Source organism: Penaeus monodon, chromosome 41 (assembly GCF_015228065.2).
Source record: "Penaeus monodon isolate SGIC_2016 chromosome 41, NSTDA_Pmon_1, whole genome shotgun sequence".
Taxonomy (NCBI): domain Eukaryota; kingdom Metazoa; phylum Arthropoda; class Malacostraca; order Decapoda; family Penaeidae; genus Penaeus; species Penaeus monodon.
The window spans coordinates 16,159,154-16,170,438 of record NC_051426.1 but is presented as its reverse complement, the minus strand read 5'-3'; the positions used below and the strand labels follow the sequence as shown (position 1 = coordinate 16,170,438).

General features: G+C 47.5%; 1 pseudogene; it reads right to left on the bottom strand.

The window, feature by feature from the left end:
- Positions 1-1,889: 1,889 nt before the first annotated feature.
- Positions 1,890-9,884, bottom strand: LOC119598414 (annotated as a pseudogene).
- Between the last annotated feature and the right edge of the window lie 1,401 nt (positions 9,885-11,285).

Sequence of the window (11,285 nt, the reverse complement as noted above, 5' to 3'; positions counted from 1 at the left end):
GGGGTGTGTGGTTTTTTTGGTGGGTTGTTGTGTGTGGTGTTGTGTTGTGTGGTTGGTTAAAAGGTTTTTTATTTTTTTTTTTATTTTTTTTTTTTTATTAAAATTCATATATATTTGTGTGTGTGTGTGTGTGTGTTGTTTGGGTGTGTTGGTGTGGTGTGTGTGTGTTGGGGGGTGTGTGTTGTGTGTGTGTGTGTGTGAGTATGCGTGTGCTGTGTGACTCTATGTGTCTGTGTGTATGTGAAAGGTATATATATATTATATATATTAAAAATTATAATATATTATAATTATATATATTAATATATATAATATTTTTATTTTATATATATTTATATAATATCTTTGGTGTGTGTTGTGTGTGTTTGGGGTGTGTGTGTGTGTGTGTGTGTGTGTGTTTGTGTTTGTGTTTGTTTTTTTTTGTGTGTGGGTGTGTGTGTGTGTGTGTAAGGTATTTATGTGTGTGTGTGTATACCTTTATAAATGTTATATATATTAATATATATTTATAAAATTTATTTAAAAAATTATTACCACCCACACACACCACACCACAACAACCACACCACACACCACACACACACGCACACGCACACGCACACGCACACGCCACGCACACGCACAACGCACGCACGCACGCACGCCCCTCACCACGCACGCACGCACGCACGCACGCCCCCACGCCCCACCCACACGCACGCACACACATATATATTTACACACCCACACACACACACATACATATATATATGTAATGCATGTATGTATTTGTGTGCATTTTTACCAATGTATGGCAGCATATGTTTTTTAAGATATGCCGTTTTATCTTTTTCAAACGACACTTGATGATAATATATGCAGTGTCAAAAGTACAATTTATTACAAGTACAAACATCAACATGGATTCAACATGAGACCGGTGAAACGTCAGCGATTCAGCAGTTAGATGCAGCATCCCCGTGGGGGCGAACGGACCCGGAGCCCGGCCGCCCAGCCAAGGACCTTCCTAAACCACGATCTACAAGCGTCAGTTTTCCCCGCCGTCGCTCGCCGCGGGGCAGCCTGGGCCGTGACGCCCGGCCATGGCCACGCGGGCTCGTCCGGGCGGACCAGCAGTTTCTTTGAACGTTCAGCATTAGTGCCGCTGTCTTTTGGGGGCGTGTGCTGTCTGTCTCTGTGGAATTTATGCTGGACGGAAGTTTTGCGAGATTTCTTTGGTTATTTGCTGGTGAGACGTTAGTACCAGATGATCATGATAGTTCAAGTCAAAGAATGCTTTAGATAATGTCTCAGCGGGGGATTAATCTCTATATATATTATTTATGTATGTATATATATAATATATATATATATATATATATATATATATATATATAAAATATATATATATATAATATAATAGATCGTTATTTGTACGCACGTATAATACTTGAAAATACACTCTCATTCAGATTAGACAAAGAATTCAAACCCCAAAATGCAACTCACGCGCACAACATGATCAAGCACAGTTTGCCCGAACGAAACGCACCGACCTTAGTAACACAAAAAGCGTTTTCTTAATACCGAACATTTACCAGGTAGTTACGAGTCCGGTCAGCTTCTTCCAGAATATAACCCTTTAGCTTATCATTTTGGGCTATTTACAAATCTCATATATCACGCTTACAGGGTGACCTCCCACCCAAAGTTATTATCCCTAAGAACAAAGGGTCACTGCGAGTGAATGCCGACCTCGACCTCCGCTGGGTGAGTGACCTTCCTTAAGTCAACCTAAAAAAACATGAAGAAAAGGGAGAAAAAAAATCGTATAATAAAGACGAATACACAGAGTGACTTGGACGGCGATCAGGTCACCCAGGAGCCGCCAGGGCGCGGGAGGACGAGGCTCAGGGAGCGAGGAAGCGTGAAACCGGCCAGGGTGAAGGGCGGGGACCAGACACGGGGCGAAGGGCGAGGCCGTCTGCGGGGCGGAGGAGATCTGCTCCACGATGGCCGCAGCTCCAGGTCCTCTGGGTCCTGCGGGGAACACACGGCGCTCAGGATTTGGAAGGTAAACGCACACTAATTGCCGCGTATCATCACTGATGACATTGCATGTGAACTTAGATAAAACAGTATTGAAGTATTTCTTGAATCAATGGCTCAGCCCCTCGCGCCGTCCTCTCGAGGCACTCACCTGCAGCTGCCTGTTGAGTTCGATGATCTGGTCCGGCACTGGTCGGGGTCGCACTCGTCGAGGGCGCAGATGTCGCAGAGCGTGGCGGGAGAGAGCTTTGTAGAACCTCCTCGCGCGCCGGGCTGGGAGGGAGAGGGGGTTAGGGGGTTTTTTTACATGCTTAAGGGGGGGAGCGTGACGCGTCGTCGATTAATAGGAATGACGACAGCGCAATTAGGGGTGAGGACTTTTTCATCCTCATGGATCTACTTTTGCACCGAAGAAGGCATTATATGGCTTCCCGCAGCTTCAGTATTTGGTCAGCATCAAGGCCAACCCGAACATAGAATTCGAGCGCGCGGCCCTTGCTTACATGTGTCTAGTAGTCGTAGACCTGGACGGCGTGGGCTGCTGGAAGGCGACCTTGTTGATCCTGTAGGCGGAACCGTCGGGCACACCTCCTGGGCCGTCAGGGAGTCGAAGTAGACCCGCACGCCCGAGTCGTCGCTCTTCTTCTCCAAGTTTCACGCCCGTGTAGTCATACAGACCTGCCGGGGAGGGTTTTCAGGGCGTTTATGTGGGTGTCTTAGGCACACATTTACACACACACACACACACACACACACACACACACACGCACACACACACACACACACCACACACACACACACACACACACACACGCACACACACACACACACACACGCACACACACACGCACACACACACACAACACACACACCCCACACACCACACACACCACGCACACGCACACTTACCGGAATAAGATCGTTGTCGACAATATATCCCGAGGGAAGCGAGACGTCCTCACCGCCATGTTGCTGTTGTTTCCTCCGTGTATCTGTCGGGGAAAGGTCGAGGTCAGGAAGGGCGCAGCGAGGAACTCTCGGCGACACACACACCACATATAATGGCCTCCCTCTCCCCCGCCCCGCCCAAGGACCCCCCCACCTACCCCGTGCAGGCGGTGAGGCGCAGGCGGTTCGTTGGGCGGTCGTGGTGTCGAGTTGCGGGTCGAGGAGAAGGCCGGCTTCGGGCCGGTGACCCTGACGTTGTAGTGGTACGTGACCTGCAGCACAGCGACCGCCCGATCCCGAGGGCCCTTATCTCCACTTTGTCGGTGTCCGCGGGCAGCTGGGGGTAAGAGCGGGAGATTATATACCATGCCCAAAAGAAAATTAATGTAAGATCTTTAGTATCAATTTCTCTCTCTCTCTCTCTCTCTCCCTCTCTCTCTCTCTCTCTCTCTCTCTCTGAGTCTGAGTCTAGCGCCGTGGTGAGGGGACGTGTTTTTGCCTCATCTCCGCAGCCGCCAAACAGCTCAGCAACCATGGCATCTCATGGCCCCGTAGAGTCAAGAGGGAAATCTGACCTCCCTCCTGGGGTTCACAGGGGCCAGCCAGGAGCTTCCCCGGTGCTTCCTCGGGCAGGCTAGCCCGAACTCTAATCCCCAGAGTGAAGGGGCCCTTGGCCCAGGGTTACGTGCCCCCTTCCCAGGGTAATGGGACCTGCGCCCTAGAAACGGGTCCCTTGGGCAGCGCGGGTCAAAGCTGCTCCCCCGCCCATGACGATGGCCAAATCCAGGCAACCCCGGGTCAAGGCTGCCCCCCCCCCCCGCCCAGGGGAAAGGACGACTCAGCAACCCGGACAATCACGCAGCCCGATCAGAAATGATAACGAAACCGGAATACAGTGATACCAGTGAGGACAACGAAGAAACAAATCAGATAAAAGGAAACAGTAAATACAGTGCAGACAGAAAAGCCGGGTATCTGGTAGGCATCATAACCATAGTGCTAAACACAGTCCTATGTTTTATTGCCCAAAAAAAAAAACTGGGCTCGGGTGGTTTTATGTAATCAAATCAGCAAACGGGACCGCCCGGATGAGATAGATAATGCCTACAAAATCATTCTACATATATCAGACTCTAGAAGGACAAGAAATAAACTAAAACATTAAAGGATGACAAACTGCATATGCAAAAAACCATGATCGACCAGTGCTTAAAACAGGACAACCGGTGTTTGCTACAACAACGACAGACACTTCCCGCACTGATTGGTCCCCCGTAACCAAAGAAAACAGGTATTTCTCCCCCCTTTTGTGAAAAACCCTTTTAAAATCAAAACACCAAGACACACAAACACAACAGAACCCTCCTCGTCAATCAAGATCTTGAATATAAAACTGATTTTCTGATCGAAATGTTCCCCGAACAACAATCTGCAATAAACAGTTTTATTAGCCAAGGTTCCTATCCCATCCCATCAGCAACATGCGGGCTCCCAACCCCTGCCCACGATCAATCTGCCTACCAATCCTTCCTTTCGCATCCCCTCCCCGTCAGAATGTCCTCTACCTCTACGCCACAAAATAAACACACACAAATCACACTGCTACACCTTCCACGGCAGTACCCACGAACAACACCTCTCCCAGCTCCCCTCCACCACCACCGGGCGTCGACACTCCTCCGTACCCACTTCCTCTCTACCCACTCCGACCCGCAGTCTCACGACCCCTTTCTAACGCGCCAGCTACCCCTCGTCCGGAAACTACGCAAGCGTTTGCCTAATAAAAACGCTGACTGTCCGCACCGGCATGAGGAACGAAGCTTCTACACAAGTAACATCTAGAAGCTACGGTAGAAACAGTAAATGGAAAAACAAGCAAAAACATCTTCCCAAAAACCGCCAACGATGACACACTACCAAAGTGCCTGGAGTACCTACCCCCTTTACTACGTCTCCTACTCCACAATTATCTTAACAATAAAACACTTAAGAAAGACGAATTCCGTGGGACGGATGGCATTGCAACATCGTTTCATAAAAGATAGTTTACCAGCAAATTTCATACTATCTGACAGCCGTTCGAGACGAATTAATTATTATCGAGCCATCACTATACTACAGTAAAATCTAAAGGTTTTCAAGAAATAGTTACAAATCAATCAACATCATTTTTGGAAACGAATAACCTGTTATCTAACACGCAACACGGTTTTAGGGGTAAAATATCAACCGAAACAGCCCCTTTTTTAAATAACAGAAACAAATCACGAAATTGATCATTTTTGGTTGAAAAGGGTTTCCTGTCCGCGAGAAATCAGTCAAAATCCATGAAAAAATATCATCAAAGCAACCAGTTTCGTTCAAATGTTCCACCAAAACTCCATCCTAGGTACAATCTTATTCGTTATATTCATTATGATCTGTCATCAAATTTCAAGAAACTTCTATAAAGTCTTCTTATTTAGTACACCGACGATTTCTTCACGCTGCTTTTGTTAACAAATGACAGTACTGGGAATTGTAAGAAAATATGACCACATCACACTATTCATAAACAAACTAAAATGACTAAAAGTAAAACCAAAAAATACAATTATAACACATGTATTCTAATCGATAAAGCCATACCCAAATTGGCTATTACCTATACAAACAACAGTAACATAACAGGTGTCCATCCCAAGGCAAAATAACTCCCTATATTCAAAAAGATCGAATACAGAAACCGGGACAAAAATATGCAAACCTGAGGACTGGTGATCTGGAACCAACTACCAGAATATTCAAGTATCTCCAACCAAGACACATTTAAACAAAAGTAAAAGAACATCTACTGAGATAGAATATATCATATCATTCTTTTGTGATTTAATGTTCTGTCTAATCTGTTAAAAAGCACTGTATAATATCTATGTATATAACATCTTATTACAAAATGTTAACATCATATATGAAATTTGATTTACCTATTGTAATTAATGGAATAAAGTGTTTTTGAATTGAATTGAATTCTCTCTCTCTCTCTCCTCTCTTCTCTATCTCTCTCTTTTCTCTCTCTCTCTCTCTCTCTCTCTCTCTTTTCTCTCCTCTGTCTCTCTCTCCTCTTTTCCCCGTTTAATTCTTTAAGGAAGATAAGTATGGATTTTGTGTTATCCTTTAAGAAATATCGGATAAGTTGTTTGGTACAATATGTAGATCATCAGTATTATCTCCCTCCCCTTCTCCTCTTCCTCTCCCTTCCTCCATCCCCTCCGCCTACCTCCACACGTTGAAGCAACATAGTGTTATCTCTCGTGACCTGCACGTTCTTGCCCCGAGCGCCGTAGATGAGCCTGACGTTCACCTGCGGGTCGGTGGTCGTGAGGCGCTCGGCGAGGGCGGCCAGCGCTGCCATGCCCACCACGGGGTCCTGGGGAAGGGAAGCCTCTTTACTGGACGCGTGTGCGAGTCAGTAGGTGGTGTGTGTGTGTGTGTGTGTTGTGTGTGTGTGTGTGTGTGGTGTGTTTTGTGTGTGTGTGTGTGTGTGTGTGTGTTGTTGTGTGTGTGTGGGGTGTGTGTGGTGTGTGGTGTGTGTGCGTGTGCGTGTGCGTGCGATTGCGTGTGAGAGAATGAATGAACGAATGAGTGTATGAACCATCAAAACCAACGAATGCAAAGCCAGGCCCGGACCCACCTGCGTGGACTGGAATCCTCCTTTCTGGTTCCTCTGCCTCGTCAGCCACCTCATGAGGGAGGGCGTCGCGCGTGAGGCCCCTGAGCACGTAGGTGAGGAGGCCGTAGCTGGGGGTCTCCACGTCGAGAGGCCGCGACTTTCCCCCGTGGTTTCCAGATTCACCTCCAGGGGGGTGCCACACCCACCACTTCTGCTCGTCTGCGGGCGCGAGGGAGAAGGGCTTGGTCGGTCACATAATCAAACATCGTCTATCACGCAGCTTCTTCATTCAGTGAAAAAAAATCTAATACACCCCCGTCACAGCTGTAATAACTGACCTTTGACTTCGGCCTTGCTCTCTAGCTTGTAGAAAGCGGTTTTCTCGCTGAGGGTGGTCGGCCATGTGGAGGGCGAAGGTGCTGATGGCCAGGCCGTACAAAGTCCCTCTATGTCGTCGATGTTGCTCGCCAGGAAGTCTACGGCTCTTTCACCACGTTTCGCACCTTGGGCGACGGAGGGTTCTGGAAGGTAAAACGGCTTGGTTTAAGTCTTATTGTGATTTTTCTTTCCTGTCCCTTTGCTTCGCCTTTTTTATTACTCCTTAAACTTTACTTTAAATAAATAGAAAATGTTGCAGAATAAAGCAAAAGTATAGTTGCTCCAATGTTTCCCCTTTTTTTCGTTGCTCATTCTTTCTCTTTCTACCTTTCCACTCTTCCTTTCCCTCTTTCTCTTATTCTCTACCTCTATCTTCTCCATCCGCATTCCGGGATGTCTCTTCTTTCCCTCTCCTTCTTGCTTCTTCTCTCCCTCTTCCCTTTCTTTTTTCCTTCTCCTCTCCCTCTTCTCTTCTCCCTCTCCTTTTTCCTCCTCCCCTCCTTTTTTCCTCTCCTCCCTCTCCTTCCCCCTCCTCCTCTCCGCCTCCCTCCCTCCTTCCTCTCACCTCGACTGTCAGGAGGGCGATGAGCACATAGGCCGTGAGCGAGACGCCCTTGCCGGACCCGCCCTGCATGGCCTCGTTGTTGACGGTGCCGACCCCCTTTGAAGCTGCCGTCCGCCTGCTGCAGCTGCGTCAGCCACTCCACGGCCTGCTGCACCACCTCCCCTCCTCGATCTCGATGTGCCTCGAGGCCTGGGCGGGGGTTTTGCCACGAAGGCAGTCAGCCTTTGGGAAGCAAGAAGGACTTTTACGTGGGATTCTGCCTCTTGCATTTGGTGGCTGCCTTTGCGTGCAAGCAATATCATTTGTAAAGTTTGCGTACAAATCATGTATAATGTAAGCAAACTGACAGACATTAATTCAAACTTACGTGTTCTGTCAATTAAGTTTCATTTCCTTAAACGGGGGTTAGTATATTGTACAGATATCATACTCATTTCTTATTCAGTATTGTTCTGGTCTATAGCAATTGCACCCAAGTAAAATAATACTTAGATTCCAAAGAAGCAGTTCAGTTTTCTTTTTGAAGCAATGATAACATCTGCAACCAAACCATGTTGGGAAAAAGAATAAAATCTAGCCACACTGTGTCATCTGCAAGAGTAGTGGCCATGGACTCGCCCCACTCACCACGGCTGCCCGACTCGTCTCGCATCCCGAAGGCGCTGAAGGAGCCATCGTCGTGCCTGAAGGACAACTGCTGCGGGTATCCGGTCTCCAATGCCGTCGCGCTCGGGCCCCGCAAGTCCTCGCTCAGCTGGTTCTTATTCTGTCGGTGCGGGACATGCGGACGTTGATTAAATCTGATACTACGTGAAATTATAGTAAACATTAGCATTTTTATCCTTCATTTCATATCTCATTCCTTATCGCTGATGTACACCTCATCTACATTTCCTAATTCTATAACCCAAAAACTTCCACTAAAATCCTACAGACTCCTTGTTATTTTCCCTTTTTTTTTAAAGTAAACGAAAAGGGGTTCAAGCGAAAATCAACCCCTGTTTTTCTAACCGGGGGATCCCCGCGCAGCTCCCGAGGACCCGGCACTCACCTTGAGGTACTCCATGAGCCGTGTTTGGGACGAGCTTGGCCATGTTCCTGCTCGCCGCAGCCCGTCGGGAGCTCCAGCAGGTTATGCGGGTCTGACAAGGCCGCGCCAAGGATGTCACCTGCCACGGGCCCACGTATTGTAAGGTCGTGCGTTTTTTGCGTATTAATGAAGGGGCGTAGTCCTTAACTATTATATCCCTTTGGGTCTTGATGACTAAATTTCGAGGATATTATTGTGAAGTTTCTTATATAAGAATTCTTACTGAATAACTTGGCACCACTGGCACTTACTGAAGGGTCTCCCCCCCGTCGATCCCCGTTTATATATTTTCTTACGTTTCTGCCAAAACAAATCCCACCGATGACGGAGACTTGGATGGGCCCTTGGAGTCCCTTAATGTTGGGCGGATAGGGGATGTTTATGCTGGGGCTGCGGAGGCTGCCCTCAGGTCCCGCAGGGGTGGCCTTTTTCACCGTTATGCGCGATCCCTCGGGCTTTTTGGGAGACAGATGGTAAAGCATTATAGAAGAAAGCCGCTATATGGAGCATAGTTTGATATATCAAATAGTATTTTGAAATAAATAGTTCTTAACGAATAATTTTTTTTGAATTTATGAGTCTTTTTTTGGGGCGACCACTCCCCAGCAGCTTCATCTCATCTCAACTTTCCACGGCGATCAAGATCCGTGACAGTTATTGGGCGACGCCCTCGCTTCCCTCGCCGTTCTTGCCTACCTTCACAGCACTGCTTGACGACCACGTCCACGGCGCCGTCGGTCGTGGACGGGGACCTTGATGGAATGTTGCCGAGGTGTGGGGGACACCATGAAGCTGACGGGGGCGCCGCTCCCCGAAGCAACCTTCACCTGCCGCTGCTTGCTTTTGGAGGGGCTGCGGAAGGAGCACAGGAACTGATGCTTTGCTGTTCCTTTTCTAGCATAGCACGCGGAATGTTATCTTTAAACAGGCATATTCATAAATATTAAACAATACTATAGCAACAACAAATATGTGAAAAAAGGGTTGACCGGTCTGCCACCAAACCACATCCTTGGTCGATCTCGTTGGCAAAAGTCCGCGAAGAGGAAGCCCGCCAGGTGTCGAGCATGACGTCGGCGATGACGTCACTCTCTCCGTAGTTGAAGAAAACCCATCTCCACCGCCACGGCCTCGCCGCGCACCACGCCGGCCTCCGGGAGGTGCAACGACGTGAAGAACGGCCGGAAGACGCGCGCTGCGGAGAGGGCGCTTGCCTCAAGCATCACATTTCCTCGACCTCACCCCGTCATTAACCCCCTCCCCCTTGTCTCTCGCTCTCTTCTCTCTCTCCCTCCTCTTTTCTCTCCCCTCTCTCTCTCTCTCTCTCTCTTCTCTCTCTCTCTCTATATATATATATATATATATATATATATAATTATATATAATATATATATATATATATAATATAAGCGTAAGAGAAAAAGGATATATATTATATATATATATATATATATTATATATATATACATTTTATATATATATATATTAATATATATATATATATATATATATATATATATATATATATATATATCCTCTTTCTCTTACGCTTAGGCTTACTCTTACTGTTCTCTTACATTTACACTCCCTCTCACTCTTCCCCTCCCTCTCCCTCTCCCTCTCCTTCTCCTTCTCCATTTCCACTCCCCCCTCCTCATCTCACTCCCTCTGCCTCTCCTCCATTTCCCCTTCTCCATCACCCTCACCCTCTCACTCTCACTCCCTCTCCATCTCCCTCTCCGTTTTCTCTCTCCCTCTCACTCTTACTCTTACTCTTCCTGCTTTCCTCTTTTTTCGCCCCCCCTCACCTCCCCCCCCCTCTCTCTCTCTCTCTCCCCTCTCTCTCTCCTCTCCCCTTCTCTCTCTCTCTCTCTCTCTCTCTCTCTCTCTCTCTCTCTCCTCTCCCCCTTTCCCCTCTCTCTCTCTCTTTCCTCCATCTCCCTCCATCACCCTCCCTCCCTCTCCCTCTCCCACTGTATGTGTTTCTTTCCCCAGTTTCTTTTCTTCTCCATCTGTTTTTTTATCCTTCCCCTTTTTTTATGATCCTTTTCGTCTTTTCTTTTGTTTACTGCCCTCCTCTATCTCTTTCCCTTCTCTTCTCCTTTTCCTTCCCCTTTCCTCCCCCCTTCCCGTCCCTTTTCCCTCCTTTCCTTCTTCCTCCCTCTTCCCCCCCGTCTCACCTTGGGTGGCCGCTGGGACACCCCGAGACCGAAGGGAAGTCGTCGACGGCGAAGGCGGACACCATGTAGGGGTCATGGCGTCCGGGGCCTTTTTCCCGGGAGGGCCCCGACCCCGTTGAACCTGCAATTTTTTACCCCTGTTCTCCCCTTTGTTCGGCCCCATATTTCTTTTCATATTTTTCTTTTTATATCCAAGTTGTAATTCACATATTTGATATTCAGTTGGCCATTGTTTTTTTGGTTACTGTGAAATACCAAATAATTAATATGGGGCTGTCCTGGACGATCTGCAAGGGAAAAAGATTCGGAACAAAAATCAATAATCCAAAAATTACCAGAAACCTAATCTGCAACTTTCCCTGCAATCTTTTTTCCAAAAGCTTCCATCCCAAAAAGATTTTTTGGGCATGCTCTCCCTGCACATGCTCCTCAGACTCAATAATC